General features: G+C 40.1%; 1 long non-coding RNA gene across 2 annotated transcripts in view; it reads right to left on the reverse strand.

Moving 5' to 3' along the window:
• LOC309366714 overlaps window positions 1–15,110 on the reverse strand; it is a 28,535-nt gene extending 13,425 nt beyond the window's left edge. Inside the window, exon 1 of one of the 2 annotated variants that reach the window (XR_014166850.1) lies at window positions 15,010–15,110. This is a non-coding gene — a long non-coding RNA (uncharacterized lncRNA). Of the gene's footprint in view, window positions 1–8,502; window positions 8,625–15,009 lie in introns of those variants that run through there. The other variant, XR_014166851.1, reaches the window with a different exon arrangement.
• Window positions 15,111–17,848: the final 2,738 nt, after the last annotated feature.

The raw sequence follows: 17,848 nt of genomic DNA on the forward strand, positions 1-17,848 counted from the left end.
GCAGTAGCCACTGTTACACACACTTGCTAGACTCTAGAAGGAAACCTGCATTTGGAAGGAAGCTTCCACTTACTGATGACAGGCTTCTCTTGTCTCAGTCATGGTTAAAGAATGAAAGGAGGTGGTAGCCAAAGACCGAAAGGCCATGGGCAAAATTTATGTGAGCCATAAGGACACAGTATTATATTATTTGAACTAATGTTATAATGCAAGGTCTGCTGTTTAAGTGGCTAAAGAGCCCATCGGTTTACAATGCCATTTTTTAAAAATAGGTAAGATATGCATGGGTATTTTCAGCAAAAAATAGTTATCTATGGTCCCGTTCAATGTATTTTATGTGAAGCTAACTAATACTAGCTTTTAAGAGAAGTGGTTAACAATGGCATTACTGAATAGGCTGATTTAGTCATGACAACCTTTTGCCACAGATATGAGAGACAATCCCAAGGGCTGAAAAATATATTATGAATGAATGAAAGCTGCAGTTTTATCTATTAGAAAACATGAAAAGAAATGTACAAGTAATTTTCATACTTCAGGTTGTATTTCTATAGTTGTGTAGATGGCATTTTGTAGTAACTACTGTAATTCAAGAATGTATTTCTAAAAGGAACTTGGAAAATTGTTTTTGGATATAACTAATGCTATTATTTATATGCCATATAAAATTTGTAGCATCATATTTAGGTCAGTTCAAAATGGTTATGTAAACTTGACTTTAAAGTCCAGTTAGGCCGCTTGTCTATGATCCTATGCACACTTGGAAGTAAGCCGTAACAGTAAGCCCCAAATCACCAATATTACCTAATTAAATGTGTTTAGGATTAGGTATTAAACCTTCAGCTTTATGTGTGTAGATTTAGAAGCACAGCAGATCTGAATTTCAGTTAATTAGGTTGCCACAGACACCAACTCTGGATAGAGATTTCTTTTAAAAACTTAACAAAATTAGCTATATGAACCAAAGTTATTTCTCTCTCTCTCTCTCTCTCTCTCTCTCTCTCTCTCTCTCTCTCTCATTATTTTTGGTTTTCACTTTTGTGGGGAAAATGGAGAGGAATTATTTATCGCCAGATTCTGGAATGAGAGAGAAGAAATGCAAGGCAAAGTATCCATTTTCATTTGCCTGAAACCTAAGCTGGGGCTAAATTCACTCAATTACAGAAAACCAAATTTGTCATTCAATAATGCCTCTGTAAATCCGCTTGTGTATTTGGTATATCTCTCTGCATGAAAGAGATTTTACACAATATTCTGGATGTGGATGCCATTTCATCCAAAGTGGAAGGTAAGGTTACTACTTTAGAAAAAGCCAGTGGATATTTAACAAAAGGGGAGTGAACAAATCAAACACACCTATAGCTTATTCAATAGTTCTATTAATTCCACTTCTGTGTACCTTTGTGCCTTTTATTTTAGCTGATGGCTTAATAATAATCTTATTTTTTAAAGTTATGAGAGTATCAAGTTGTTGCACTTTGTTTCCTCTGCTTATTAGTATTATTTTTTAGCTTGTAGGCTTGTGAAAAATAACTTTCATAAATAGAAATATTTTCTAAAAGCTGTGGGTCAATATTTGAGAAAGCAGTCTGATCTTTATTTTCCAGCTTTTCTGTATATGAAGAACATTAAACAGAATGTATTAATTTTGTATATATTAGGTATAGTACATCATTGATAATCAGTGGAGAAGGCAAGGGAAAAGGGGCTATCTTTAAAAGCACAGCAGATATGTACTGGATCAGTCTCCCAAGACTGGTAGTTTTTCAAAATTGGGTTCAGTTTTTGAACCACTCAGAATACCTCGTGTAAATAGAGTTGTCATGACTTAAATCGAAATGCATCCAGTGTTGTTGTTTTTATTTTATTTTTAAAGAGCCACTGGTTGGCTCATGTCTTCAGGCCTGTCATTCTTGCCTCTTTTTGTAACTTTTTTTTTTAGTAGAGTTTACAGCTAGAATTTTGAATGCCAAAGTTCTATTTATTAAATAATAAAAGTTTTCATTGTTAATTACTAGTATTTTTCCACTCAATTTGTTTGATGTTTGGATTTGTATCTACAGAGCAAAAATAAATTTTGTTACAAAATCTAGACTTTTTGTTTTGTTTTCAGTTTACATTGTGCTTAAATATACCAGCTTTGGGAAATGTGTCATCTGTACAGTCTGCGTTCCTGCGAACACTTGCTGGAGGGTGAGCAAGGCTGAATATGGACTTTCCTCCCATGTGAACCTCACTAGTCTCATGCTATGTAGGGGGAGGGATATGAAGAATGCCAGTTAAATAGAATTGTGCTTCATCTAGGTTCTCCTATCTACATGGAGCCATTCCCTCTATATGTGAATGGGGAATCCTTATAGAAGGAAGCTGTGTCTTTCTGAATGATCACAATAGATTTCTGGATCACATATAATTATGCTGCCTATGTCCCATCAAATAACTCTGCAGGCAAAGACAATGCTTTGTACCCATGTTAGAAATCATGAATTTCAAACAGTTAACTTGTGAGGGACAGAAATGATTTTATGAGACCACCTACAGTTCCTTTCATGTGCAAACAAAATAAAAAAATTCCTTCCAGTAGCACCTTAGAGACCAACTAAGTTAGTTATTGGTATGAGCTTTCGTGTGCATGCACACTTCTTCAAATACAAGATACACATATCTCACAGCTCTGCATCATGTGCTAGTGTAGTGTTTGAAACAAGCCAACTGCAAACAATATGTTATAATGGTGGCCAGGCTATGCAAGCTGTAGTTTACTATTGACCACAGTTTGTGGTTAATAGAAATCTGAAGCAAAAGCTTCTAGTCTCTTCTTCCCAACTCTACCAGAGGAGGAGAGGGAGAAGTGTTCAAAGTCAAGACTAGGGCCGGGCGATATATCAATATATACTGTCTTATATCAATATTAAGAACAAATTGTGATAACTGTTTTTTAAAAATTACCTGGCAATATATCGTGAACCATGTGTGCATTTCTGTGCAATAGTAAAAAAGCATGATATTGCAAAAATTGGGAAGCCAGTGCTGTTTCCTGTCCTGTGCTGCCAATGCTATTGCTAACTCTGCCTCAGCTGCTCTTCCGTGCCTTCTGCAGCGGCAGCAGCAGCAGGCTGATGCAAAAAGTGCACTGCGGGGTAACACCCTGCCTTAGCTCTCCATCTCCTCTGCCTCCTCAGCGGCAGGCAAAAATGGTCCTTGGAGATACCATGTGTGTGCACATGCATGCAGCCCAAGTTTGCCTGAGCGCTCCATCTCCTGAGCAAGCGGAGCTCAGCCTGCAAGCTGGAACTTCCCTCCATGCACTTGTACGCAATTGTCTCTGTGTCTGTGTGTTTGCCTCCTATCCTCCTCCAGACCCTCTCCCTACCCTAGAACTCTTCTTAATTCTCCCCTTGCACTTTTGCTTTCTCACACATTTGATAAAATAAAAAAAATCCTTCCAGTAGCACCTGGTATCTGTAGATACCTGGTATCTGAAGAAGTGTGCATGCACACGAAAGCTCATACCAAGAACTAACTTAGTTGGTCTTTAAGGTGCTACTGGAAGGAATTTTTTTATTTTATTTTGACTATGGCAGACCAACACGGCTACCTATCTGTAACTCACACATTTGTTATTATTAATAACAGATTACTATATTAACGTTAATATATTCTCCAGAAATATGTAATGTTACAGTTGGTATGCTATCATTGTGTAAATTTTCATATAATTAAATGCATCAAATTTTCCTTGCAAAAATATATATTTTTGATTAATAATTTTTTATTCTGTAAATTCCTATCCGTTCCTTCTGGTTAGGCCTGGTGTGTGTGTGTGTACGTACAGAATTTTTTTGTTCTGTTAAAATGTATCCATTTCATTCTTTCTACTTTGGCTTGGTTTAGAAAAGAAAATTAACTAACAATCTAATAACTGGTGTTGTAGGTTGCACACATTCAACTAAGACTCAATAGTGAAATATATTTGTGTCAGGATTTGTACCACATTGTATCTCAGACTGGGGGGTTACAGATTTGCTTCCCAACCCATATGAAAAATGATTGCAATTCCCTCCAAGACACACACCATACAATTATAGTGAGCTTCTCCAAACAAAGAATCAGAACGAAATAAAACACACCAATGAGGTTACACTTTGAAAGGCTAGATTTCTTAGGGCACAAGTTTCCACACACTACAGTCCACTTCAGAAGGGTGTTAGCCCAGGGGTGACTAACCTTTTTTGGACCGAGGGTCACATTGAAGACAGGCCACATACCTTGATCATGTGTATACACATGGCTACATGCACATGTTAAACACTCACACAGACATTCAGCTTGGGGAAGCGGACAGGCAGACCCACATGTCTGGCCTGTGAAGAAGAGCAAGAGCAGCTTTCTAGCACTAGCTGTTTGCATTTTTAAAAATGCATGCATTAACTGCAAAGACATCTCTAGCATGTCTTGTCTGGCCCTAAAAGCTGGGAGTTACAAGGTCCCATGGTTTGAATAACTGCCATACATTTGAACTTGGCTGTGTTGCCACAAGCAAAGCACCGTTTCTCAGCCAATACTACTCGCCTACCTTCCAAAGCTGTTGTAAGGGTTAGTGGAGTTGAAGGCACTTTGTATGGGGTAAAGCATCCCATAAATCCTAAGTCATAGAAGTAACATTAAATGTTAGCCTGGATGTGAGGGAATGGCAGAAGGGACCGAGCATGTCTGTACAGGCTGGGCCTTTCAGCTTTAATTTGTGAATATGTTTTAGCCCCTCAATCTTCTGTTTTAAATATACTAATCCTGCAACCCTACAAAAATGTAGCTGGGTAGAATCTCTCCGTACTATGCATATACTGACTAGACAGAGAAAGGCGAAAAACTGCTAGAGCAAAGAAGGGCTGCATTGATAGTTCTGTTTAGCAACAACTTCATCCAGAAGATGTCACCAGAATACAAACCATGCTTGGTTGCTGCTCCTGCTGTGAGGAACACTAATGAAGGGATTTAAAATTAGAGGGTTTTAAATTAAAAAAAGCTCTAAAGGGAACATAAAGTATCTCACAATGTTATGTAAAAGCTGCCATTAATTAGAGCCAAGAGAACAAGCCCATGGGCCAGCCCAGCAAGACTGGTGGTATATTAATTAAACAGAGTGTGAGAAGAGGAGGGTGCTACTCAATGCTTCCTGATTTAATGTTCAAAACAATCTGTCTTATAAAACAAGTTGAGGACATGGATTACTGGGTTCAAGCTGTACCCCACTGAAACCTTTGGTGGGACACAAAAGCTAATGAGCTAGGATATTATGTCCCCCTTAAGGGCTCTGATTTGGGCCATACATTTGGTCCCCTCATTCTGTAGCTCTGCGTACATGAGAGCGATCCCCATGGGGATTCTATATAGCTCCTACAACTGGACACACTATCCCACGCCTCTCCAAGTCCTCCATGCATAGGCTTATCTTCCAAAGAGTAGGTGTCATCTCCTCGTGTGTACTTTTAGAGCAACCTCCCCCAGCCTGGATCTCTCGTCCTCCATGACCATTTGCCATGCTGGCTGCGGCTGATGGGAGTTGGAGTTTCCCATCAGCCTGGACAGCTCATCTGGTTGCAGGTTCAATCCCTGTAGGGACAGCTGCATATTCCTACACTGCAAACTCGCCCCCCAGATGTTTGGGGACTACAATTCCCATTATCCTTGACCCCTGTTCCTGCTAGCTAGGGATGATGGCAGTTGTGGTCCCAAAACATCTGGAGGGCTGAGTTTGCCTATGCCTGGACTAGATGGTCCTCATGATCCCTTCCAACTCTACAATTCTATGAAAAGCTTGAGCACCGAAGAGTGCTGTGCAGTAATAGGCTGGTGTATCTGCATGAGGCATGGAAGGGCCTTCCTTGAGTATCAATAGATATAACTTTGTGCAGGGAGGGAATGAACAGGCTGAAAATTTCTGATTTACAGCACCTCTTCATAAATTTACCTACTTCCCCCTGCTAGGTGCCCATTCAGTTAAACCATCTATCACTTATCATGCCACTACTGCACTGTCATTAGTCACTCATAAACTTGCATGTTGCACAGAAATTATCCACGTCAGTTCTTTGCAGTTCATTCCAAGAATAACAGTTTGGTGTGCTTGCATTCCTTAACCAAATTTAATTGCTGTGATATTGCACCATATGCCAAATATCACATTTTCTACAACATAGAATTTTATTTATAAACAAAGAAAAAAATGCAGGCAGCAAGACACACACACACAACAACCCAGTAAAGGAATGAATAAACTCCCTGATTATAGTCCTTAGTATTTAGAACACATATTTGATATTGAATTAATCAAGTGGATTATCATCTCTGACTGTACTTTACAATCAGTACATTTGAGTCGCCACTTTACCCTTTGAAAGCATGAGACAAACATTGTGCTCCAAAGCACCAACACATCCTAGACCCATTTCCTGTTGTAAGGAAGATTCATGTGGTGGAAAAAAGATTTCCCTCACACAGCCAACATCGAAATAATATTCCTGCAGCCGCCAGAACAACACTGGGGCCACACATAGTAAATTCAAGTTTTGGTAACCTAAAATGTGATGTGTCACAGCTTTGATCAACATGAAAATGGATACATTTCTGCAACAAACACCATGGTCCCTTGTAAGAATAAAACAAAAGTGAAGGTACCCTTATGTGGTATGAATACTGAATTTAAGCAATACAAAACTAGATGTTAATTCTGTTCAGTAACACCTATGAGCACAAGAGTTCCTCTGAATCTTTACTTAATTGGGACAAGATTTATATGCCTGACATGATGCTATTTTATCAAGTATGGCAACAGCAAAAGCGAAAAGGAGCCACTTCCAGACACTGATGACAAATCCTTCCACATTATCTTCTCTAAAATACACCCAAAAATGATCATCGAATTCTGCCTGCAGTTTAGTGTTATTAGAATACAGCTTTCCTAGGCAAATTCTTTATCTAATGTGTCCCACACACAGTGTGTGTAACAGAACATGTGACATTCCTGCTATAGAGAGTTGTTGGCATCCATCTGTTCTGAGACAATGAAGTGTGCCCCCGAGGGGTGGAGTCAAACAGCTGCATTAGCAGCAATAAGTGGCTTGCCTATGCAAGTAGGCACAAGCCTACGCAGTGTATATGGAGATCCTGGGCTGCCCAGAGGACAAGACCACCACCCCCCAGCCCTGCTGATGTGAGCAGGACAAGGGGGAAACCGCTCAGACCCATGCCTAGAAAACGCAAAGGAAGCAAAAAAACCCTACTCAGATCTGTGCTCTTTAGGCACAGCACAAGTGGAAGTGTGGACAGGGCCCATGTCTAGGCATGTTTATTTTATTGTATTCACTGGGGCTTACTCCAAGGTAAGTTATGCCTAGGATTTCAGTCTTAGGGTTTCTGGTAGCCAGGTATCAAATTTTTAGTTATTAAGACCACCATAGGAAGTCCTTCTTGGTGTCCCACCTACAAGAAAAGTACACAGGTATGTGCAACAGAGAGGGCCTTTTCCAGTGGCAGCTGCTGGACCCTGGACTTGGAAGAGCAACTAGGCAAGGCCTCAGAGGTTGAAGACAGGGCGAAGGGAGAGTTAAAAGGCGCCACACTGAACTGTTAACAAGGGCCTCCATAAACTTCCAGCACAATGGGAAAAGATGACCCCTTCCTCCAGCTTTGTGACTTCTAGGTCTACTTTCCAGAATATGGAATAAAGTGGTAGGTTCTTAATCAGACTAGGATTTAAAAGAAGAGGTTCAAAATCACCACAGGGCCATGAAGCTTATTGTAAAACCTTGGGCCAGACATGGCCTCTCAGCCTGACCAACCTCACAAGGATGTTGTGAGGATTACATGGGGAATAGGGATACCTTGTTTGCTACTTTGAGCTCTTTCAAAGGATGTAGTGATTTACCGGTAAATGTAAAAGAAGATGATCTCCCACCTGTCTGCCCCCCCCATTCTGAAAGGAGTTTTGGAATAATACAAAAACACCTAAAAAAACCCCCACCAACTAGGATATTGCCTAGCAATAGATTTCAAGTGCAGGTCCTCAGCAAATCCATTGTGTGGGAAAATGCTGGGACAGGAATCTGAACCATCCCCTGCAGTTTTCTACATTTGTAATAATGTTTTAAATTTGTTCAAGTGTTTTGTAGTGTTTTCTCCTCACAACAGCCTTGCAGAGTACACCACCAGCACAATTTTAGCAAAAGGAAAGAAAACGTACTTCCCCCTTAACAAAGCCACAGGCTTGGAGGACACCCAAAGTATCATTCAAACCAACCCCCAAATCCTGTAACAATACATTTCCTGTTTTTCATTTCTGCTGTGAGCGATGGGTTTGTTACCCTTTGAAAGTGTACCACACAATTTTATGTACAAGCTCTGAGAGTAATCTACCCCACGGCTATCTCAACAAGAAGACATAAACGCTCCATTCCCCAAATACAATAGTAATATAACTTTAAAAATAAAATACAGACTCACATTTGGTGCACCAGTGCCCTGCGGTCTTGCTCCTTCACAGAAGCACCAATAATCCTTCCACTGGTCAAGCCATTAATAATAGAAGGGGAGAAGCTGCTTTGCTCATCTGGTGGCTGGGCTCTCAGCAAAATGGGGCTTTACCCACAATTCAGCAGGCTGCTTTTTAAAGGAAAAGGTCTGGGCATGCTCAGATCAGAAGACTGATTCTAATTGGCTGCCAGTTTTCAGGGCTTGGGAGTAAAAAGGCAAGCAATTTGGGGAATATTTTTCTCAGCTGCCTGCTAACACCTGTGACCTCATTAGCTGGATTGCCTATAACAGTGATGGCCAAACTTGGCCCTCCATCTGTTTTGGGACTACAACTCCCATCATCCCTAGCTAACAGGACCAGTGGTCAGTGATGATGGGAACTGTAGTTCCAAAACAGCTGGAGGGCCAAGTTTGGCCACCACTGGCCTATAAGGCTACAAGTGAAGATATGGACCAGGTGCCCTATCAGTTGCTATGTGTGTGTGTTTTTCTGCCTGAATTTGAATGGGAGGGATTTCCTGCCTAAAGCAATAGTTTTGGCTTTGATTGGTTGAGCAGTGGAACAAACTGCTTGACCAGAGAATGGCTGATTGTCAGAAATAGCTACAACAGTTCAAATCGAAGGCTAGGGAGTGTGCAGGTAACAGAAAATAGTGTGGCTTTGGACAGCAGGCTGTTTGGGGGGGGGGAATTTGTAATTCCCCCCCTTTAAACCACACATGACTGGGCAGTGCCCCAGTGACTCTATTTGACCAGCTTCCACTGGCCTTTGTGAAAGGGGACACAAGTGGTGCTGTGGTCTAAACCACTTGATTTTCATTGCTTTTAACATTATTTTATGTATTTCAGGATTTATGCTCCCTGCTCTGAATGATGTGGTAAATGAATTATTTAACTAACTAACTAACTAAATAAATAAATGGGGTGAATATTCCAAATACTTAAGCACCAACAACAGGGTTCTCATCTCTTAGGATGTTTCCAGCCCTGTTTAACCAAACAAGTGTACTTATTCCTACCGCAACATCTTTCCTCATCCCAAATGGCCGAAGGGTTCCTGCTTGAATAATGAGTTTGTTGTCCAGAGCATAGAGGAGCATTTGTTAGGATTACACAAGCTTTTCCTCATGGAATGCACTGGTGGAAGAATGTGAACATCTGTTAGAAAAAAAGTGTTATCTGAAAAGCCAGATTTCAGAACGAGGCTTTGCATGTGAAGCTGGGAGTGACTCCACCTTCACACCCTTTGGTCTGGTGGCACTCAATTTTGTGTGTGCTTATTTTATGATTTGCTTTTGGGCTCATGGAAGCTTCATTGCCATTGGTATACTTTTGGTCTTCAACTACAGTCACACCAAACCTATTTAACAAGATTTTACTGAGGAACTTAGGAAATAAGTACTTGTTGTGTTTATTTAAAAAACACAAATGAATGAGCCCCATACACTGCATTCATTTTAGCTATAAAAATGAATTGGAATGCAAGCAGGGGGACTACTCCTTGCTCACTGAATTATTTCCTTATTCATTTCTATTCAGATAAAAACTAGTCCAGAACAAGCCTGCACAGAAAAGTTACAGCGAGTTAGGAAGAGCCAAGTTGTTTAGGCTGTGTCTGTGTCTTTCAAAAATTGCCTATAAAATAGCTACCCTCTCCCCAAACTGTTTGGAATTTGACAGGTATAATGCTGTGCCTGAGAATGTCATGCCCATTTGTATGGAAAACACAAGCTACAGGCAGCAGAACACTAGTCTGTCTCCCTCTGAAGGCAATGGGATATGAAAAAGAAAGGGAATTATTAAAATGAATGAACTAGTTCTGAATAAATAATGAAATCAATCAACTGCAAAGAACTTAAAAACAAAATTAAAAGAGAAACATAAAAAACCCCTCTCCTTATATACATCTAGAAAGGAATGTGCAACAGCACAAGTGAGGATGCTTCTATCACAGTACTTTAGGCTTTCTGGGAAAACTATCATTAGTCTACAAGCCTCTCTCCTCCTGTAATGCCTTCCCTCTCTCTTAAGAAGTAGCTTGACTCAGGAGGGTCTGGTGCCAAAATCTGTACAGTTACTGGAGAACACAGCTTTAGCAGCCATTAAATAAAATTTAAAAATTATTCCATTTCTATCCCGCTCTTTCTCCCAAAGATCAGGGTAGCAGGTTTTTAAAATACAAAGGTTTTTAATGCTTTGTTCTGTTATTGATGCTGGAATATATCTAAACCACCATGGGCCCTTTTAAGAGGAAGGTTGGGGGTAACAAACAAAATAAAATTCTATTGCCTTGAGTGCCTACTTCATTCTGAGTGCCTACTTCATTCCGCTGCACCTGTGGAGACAGGGGCGGCCATTCCATTAGGAAGTGTGAAGCAGCTGCCTCAGGCAGTGTGTCTGCTGGAGTGTGTGTGGAATGGTAGCCAGGTGCCATAGAAACAATGGTGTGTGCTGCATGTCCTGCCCTAAACTAGTCCGCCACTCTCAGCATTGAAGATTCCACTGCCCGTCTGGTTGACTTCTATACATGCAATGGGAGTCGGTGCCATCTTGTACTTAACATCAGGCACACAAAAAACGCTTTGGGTCAGCCCTTACCAGCCCATTTCCACCTGATGGGGAGATCTGGCCTTGCTTCTTATGAGTAATTCCCATCCACCACCAGCTCTTCCAGCTGAGCAGAGGTTTCCAGGCACTATTCCTCCCCTCATGGCTTAGCTATCCTTACTTATCTTGTAAAAGCAGAACAGTTGCACACTTGGCATGGTATCCCAGCAAGGAAGTCATAAGACTCTGGCACATAACCAGCCAAATGAGCTGATGATGCCATATTGGCACAATCATTCTATAATTCATCAACACCCAAGGCTGGGATGGTGGGGGGCGGGGCTCTATTAAACTAGAGTTTTAAGGAAGTCTAGACTCTCCTTGTGATTTAGATCCACACACAATCAGTGTTCTAAACAGAGCCTATATTCATATATCAAACTCTTTATTTTCAGACCTTCCCCCAATGCATGGGCAGTGGAACAGCAACACTAGCCAGGGGCATGACACTGGGGGTAAGGCCAACAAGCCTAATTCTTTTCCTCCAAGACTTCATGGGGAATGCTCTAATAAGGCTTATGTCCGTTTTGAAAGAAATGGCATCGCATTACTGTTTGTTTCCATGCAGTTTGTTTCCATTGCAGTTCCACTTGTGCAATGGAACCCCTCCCCCCTCTGCTGCAGCCCCCCTCCTGCACCCACAGAATCTGCTTCAGGGGGTTGGGGGGGTCTCTAGAGCAGAGTTTGTGAATGCAAGGCGAGGAAGGGAAGCCCCCTTGCACAAGCAGAATTTCACTTGTGCAACGTTGGGGACAACTCAGTGCTTCTTTGCACTGATCACTGCCCAAAATTACTGTCCCATTTCTATAAACATAGAATAGTAGGATTTCCAAAATTTTGACAGGTCAGATTTGCATTATCATGCCAACAGATGTCTCAACCTAGCAACAAAAAGCCAGAAAGCAATCTCCCATTTACTTCCATCTGCTGCATTAACACCATTACTCCTCCATTTTAAACTTTGCATTCAAAGAGGTTGAGCTATATTTTCAGTTACAACGAGAAAAGCCCAGAATGTAACACAACGGATTAAGGTTTTGAAAATAGTTGTGAGAAATGACATTTAAAAATCCAGCTTAATCGTTTTCTGTTTGCTTGCTATGTTAGTTCAACAATGACATTCAGAGTGGCCCTCGCTATTAATTTTATTAAAAGACTTGAGACATATTTAAGCCTTCATCTGAATTTCCACTAAAATCAGCAATGGCCACTGGGCAACCAATCATTCTATTCACAAGCTTCTTAAGAGATAAAGCCTCTGCTTGAATAATCTCAAATGAAAAACTAAGTCCTACATTTGTTGGCAATCTACGTTTTCACTGAAGGACATGGGCTAATGTACTCACCATTAGAAAAATGAAACACACAGCCCTACTCAGATATGTAATCCACAGGAGGAGAGAACATTTGTGATGCAAATCAGTTTCCTTAAACAATTAAATGGTCTTTTGTTGAACTTCTATGGATGCAATTATAACTTCTCACAGAGACAAGAAGAATTGACAAAATGAAAATGCATTTTCATTATGTATTCATTGCATACAAAATATTGTGTGGGGGAGGAAAACCCTTATTTTATTTTTTTAAGACAGAAAATAATTGCAGAAAGTTTGAGCTGATTCTACGGCAAGTAAAGCTCCATCTGTTAAAAAAGTTACATTTACAGAATAAATATATATTGAGTAATAAAATCAGGCTCCAGAATTCCATCAGACGGCACCATCTTGATCCTAAGAAATGAAACCCAAAATGGAAATTTGTAGAGGAAGGGATTGAGACAATAGATATCATTAGATTTTACTGGCCAAAACTGGGGGAGGGGTAGAATCTTGGAAATTGTTTTGGTTCAATCAATAAAAGTCTAAAAATGATACATCTATAATAGGTTGAGAATATGTTACTATCAAGTTGGAAAAAGGAAGACCAACAGCCCTAGTTTTTGAGTTCTTGGAAAGACAAACTCTGTGATGGAATTGTCTACAAACAGTTGATGCTCACATCACATGCATCTAACGCAAATAAGATTCTATTAACATTAATATGTCAGTTTCCAGTCAGTGACTGAAAATGGTTACCATATGATACGGGTCCTTAGAATCATAAACCGCAGAAGGCCAGCAGCCCTGACAATTTTTCTTGGCTACCTTTCAGGAGGAGGAGGAAGTGCTTGCTCTGAGCTTGTCATCTGCAAAACAGGTTCTCAATTTTAAGTTGAATCTGCATTCCTACAAACAATTAGTGATTCTCAAACCATAAAGAAGTCACGAGACTATCCTCAGAAATACAGTTTGAGCACTGAGATGTAACTGGTATCATTAACTGTATTGCCTAATTGTGATTTTATTGGGCTGTAAAAAAGCCCAAAGAATATTTGAGATGTGATATGCAATGATGTGTGTCTGCTTAATTTTCTCATTAGACATTCTAGAGAAGGCCAAATGAAAAGTACAACATGTATAAAACTACTAGCAGTAAATAAAACCAGTCCAAACTGTTTACACAATAGGGAGAAAGGAGGAAAGATCTACACTCTACTGCACTCATAAACATTCAAGTAGTGATCAGCTACATTTACAAATGGCAACCAATAGGTTCAGGTTGGTGTAATCCGAAGCAGGCTGAGTCTTAATGTGCAGGGCAAAAACGATGCACATTGCGACAAAATTATATATAACACATATATCGATGAAGTCTATACTGTGTGTGACAGGGATTTGGACTCCCTGTGGAAAATTCACTGAAGAGATCAACTCAACAGATTGCAGCAGTACAAAGGGCCCATTCAATGTTAGCAATTTTCAGGAAAGGAGTTAAAGATAAAATGTCATGATATCATAATGCCATTATGTAAATCCTTGATGCAGACACATTTAGAATATTATGTGCTGGAAAACATACAAGAAAGGGAAAACTAAAACAATCCTAGAAGATGGGACACTTCCCAATGAACAAGATTTTAGTTGATGGGAGAAATTGTTTTGAAGAGAGAAATAAAAATCTGGATAAAGGATATATTTTTGCTCACTCATAGCAGAACTCAGCACCACTGAGTGGCATTAGATTCAAAGCAGGCAAAAGAAAATAAGTTTGTACAGCACAAGGATTAACTTATGGAATTCACTGCTAGAAGATATGGGGATCAACACTTGTTTAGATGGCTTTTAAAAATCAGGTTAGGTTTTTCAGTAGTTATTTGCCACAATAGCTTAAAATGCTCTCTTTTCTCAGATGCAAGGGACAAATGAAGATGTAGCTCAGCAAACTGCAACTCCCATTTCTTGAATATGTAATGCACAAACCTTCTGTGGATCTTTAGGCAAAAAATCAAAATCAGCACACTGTCTCTGGAAAGCTAGTTCTGTTGAACAAACACTTAGTAGGGTGATCATGATCACCTACACTTAACAGAACACCAGCAACCCTTTTTGCTTTTGAATAATCATAAAGGACAGTCCCTCACAGAGTGTGTTGCAGCAGTCTAGACTTGAGATTATGAAAACATAAAGGAGGGTTGCTGGGCTTGAATCTGAGTCGCAGCCATCTCACCAGAGTTACTCTATCAACACAACTTCAGGCTGCCTTTCTTCATGACTGCCTTGCAGTAATGCCCTTGTGACATACAAATTGGCCGGGGGGTGATGGGAGTTGGAATCCAACTATATCTGAAGGGCCTAAGGTTCCCTACTACTGATCTAGTCAATATACTCTCAACATAATTAAAACCCCATTGAAAAAAGTGGCACTGATTTTTGCAGTAAATGTGCAAGGTGGTACAGGGTGTATTTCTCCCTTGAAAGCTTTTCCTTGGCCTGTTTAATTGAATAGGAATATTGACATAAGGGAAAGTGCAGCTAATCAGAATCTGACTACCTTTAATGGAATCAAGCTGTCACCCCTTTCATAAATTGTCTTTTCTTTTTTCTTCCGTTGCTTTTTAAGTAATGTAGGCAAAAGTCAGGAGTCTGAGACATAAAACAGATACAGCACCAGTCAGCGCATGTGTGACCTATTTTAGCTTCTAAAAATGTATTTAATGCCAAAAGCTACATTAGAGAATTGAAACAAAAGCTAACCCACGTGCCACATAATAAGACACTTTTGATTATTCTCGTGTTTAGTCCCAACTTTCCATCCCCATGATAATTTCATTTGGGAAAAGAGTATTTTAAAGAGCATGCAAATTTGATTGCTAGTTGGATGGGAAAATTGACAAGGAGCCAGGCCTGTGTGGTCTTCGGAGGAACAGCAGGGCTGGGTTAAACGAGCAAAGCCCATTAGGAACTGATCCACTGCCACAGATGAGATTTGCTAGCATTCCACACCTGTAAATCTCAGCTCCTCAGCCTAGCACGAGCGTGATTCTGTTCCCTGCACATTTGTCATAGGAAACTAAATCATTATCATATCACTCAAGGAAACTCACTAGACACTTATGATCCACCTCCATTTCTTGCAATAGTTTGAGCAGAAACAAACACTTCTGCTTTGCTCCCACCCACCCATGAAGGAAGAGTGGGGAAGGGACTCAAGAATTTCATCAGCTTCTTCTTCCTGAAAAGTAACAAGTCACCAGGAACTATTAGCTCTGCAGGATTAGCTCTCTGCTGGTGGTGCACTGTAGTTTATATGGTGTGAAATAATTGGGAATTGTGCGGTTATGCATATGATGGATAGTCCTACTTTTTGGGAACGCATTTGAATAAGATTGACTTTGTTCCTTACCAACACTGTGTTTTTGATGCTATAGAGTGCATTGAGGAGGGCCAATCACCAAAGGGACATAGTGTATATTGGATGGGCAGGCCTCAGGCTTGTGGAGTCAACTTTATTTTACACTAGAACCCCAAGATTCACCAAGAGAAGACACTTAGAATTAAATAACATGGTGTTTCCAAGCAACTACCGGTAAGCCCAATAATTTGTTCTGAGTACCTGAATGGAACTGAGCTCACAGCCATTCCAGACATAAATCCACATTTGGTTATCCCAGGCTTTATTGATTTTAGCAGTATAATTGGGGGGGGGGGGAGTCACTGCTGCTATTGTTAAACAGCTGGGAGTCAGAAATAATTGTAAATCAACTGCAAGTCACCTAGATCTCTACCAGTAGATCCAGATCTATTTCTGCTGCCCATACCCAAGTAGCTCAGCTGGATAAAAAACATATGCTGAAATGTGGTGCATTTCAGCCAATGTAGGACTCCAAGATCAATGACCTACGAGTTTTCTTATGTCAAGCAGGGGCACCAGCTCATGGGGGCTGAACTCTTTTGGGGCCCTCAGAATCCTTTGCATTCAGAGAGCACTTTATTCAGTTTTCCTTATGTTTCCTTATCTGATACATTTCCTTGTTTCATGGGATCTTTCACACAACGGAAAAGCCACTCCTGGAAAACTAGCCGCATCTAGCAGAGGTTTAGTGCTCACTTCTGTGTTCTTTGTATCCAGAAAAAGTCAGTTTGCAACCTGGTTAACTGGGGAAATTATGAGAATTTTGAGCTGTCATTTCAGATGACACACTTTGAGGTAGTAATCCAGCTCTTTCTCGCCACTTAAAATTTAGTGCAACATGATAGTCTATCAATTAAAAAGGGTCACAGTTCCCTAATGTACCAGTTAATGTAGTATAAAAAGAACGTTAGAATCCAGGATAAACATGCTAGCTAGCATTGTAACCAGGAAAACTAACACTATAATCCGAATGCACCCAAAATGTGACTAAGTGAGGCATGACTCTTCTCAGCTACTGCTAGTTTTGGAGGTGGACTTCAATCATTCAAGCACTGCCCAGGGTTGCGTGTGTGATTAAAATATGTAACAACTGAACCATTTTAATTTTTCAAAGAGCAGACAAAAAGATGGCAGCATTCTTCTGCCTGATACTATTCATGTACAAATTATTCTGAGAAAAGATACATTTATAGATTATAGCCTTTATATTTAGGCTGACAAAGGCATTCAGGTAAATTCTAGCTGAAAGTGGCAGGAGAATATTATTAGTGCTATAAAGATAGGAAAATTTCTCCGATTGAAACCCTGAGCCTCCAATTCTCTATGGGGGGGGGGGATTATTTACTTCTCCATTTTGTTGCCTTACCATCAACTGAGTGACACATTTGGATACAACCCATAACTAACAGGTGATCATCCAAACCATACATTTAAAATACTCTTATCCCCCTTTAACAAAGAATCCTGGAAACTGAAGTTTTTTTAACAGAACTGGGAATTTTAACTCTGTTACAAACTACAGTCCAGGAATTAATAATAATTATTTGCCCTTTACCAGCAGATCCCAGGGTGAGTTGCAACAATTAAAAATTAAAAACAGTTAAAACAGATTGCAATTACATGAAAAGGCTTGGCCTTGAAAACACACATCTCAGGTGGCAGAGTAAAATGGTGTATCTTCAGCATTTGCCAATATCAAACAGAAATAGGTTCACCTATTTTGTTCTACCAAGCAACATATGATTCCGTTGTTCATTTTCCCTTTCAATATGCATTCACAGCAAGATCCTGCGAGATACAGTTTATGTGGGATAATTGTGCAATGCACGTGCAATCTGTCTCCAATGTATTGGTGTGTGTTGATTTTTTTATGCGTATACAAGTGGTCTGTTGTTTTCCGCATTCTCTCTCACTCAACGATGCTTAGAACAGATCCAAAGGGAAAGTTAACTTTAAATGCTTTGCAAAGGGGATGTTC

The sequence above is a fragment of the Podarcis melisellensis genome, assembly GCF_964234715.1.
Source record: "Podarcis melisellensis genome assembly, chromosome: 3".
Taxonomy (NCBI): domain Eukaryota; kingdom Metazoa; phylum Chordata; class Lepidosauria; order Squamata; family Lacertidae; genus Podarcis; species Podarcis melisellensis.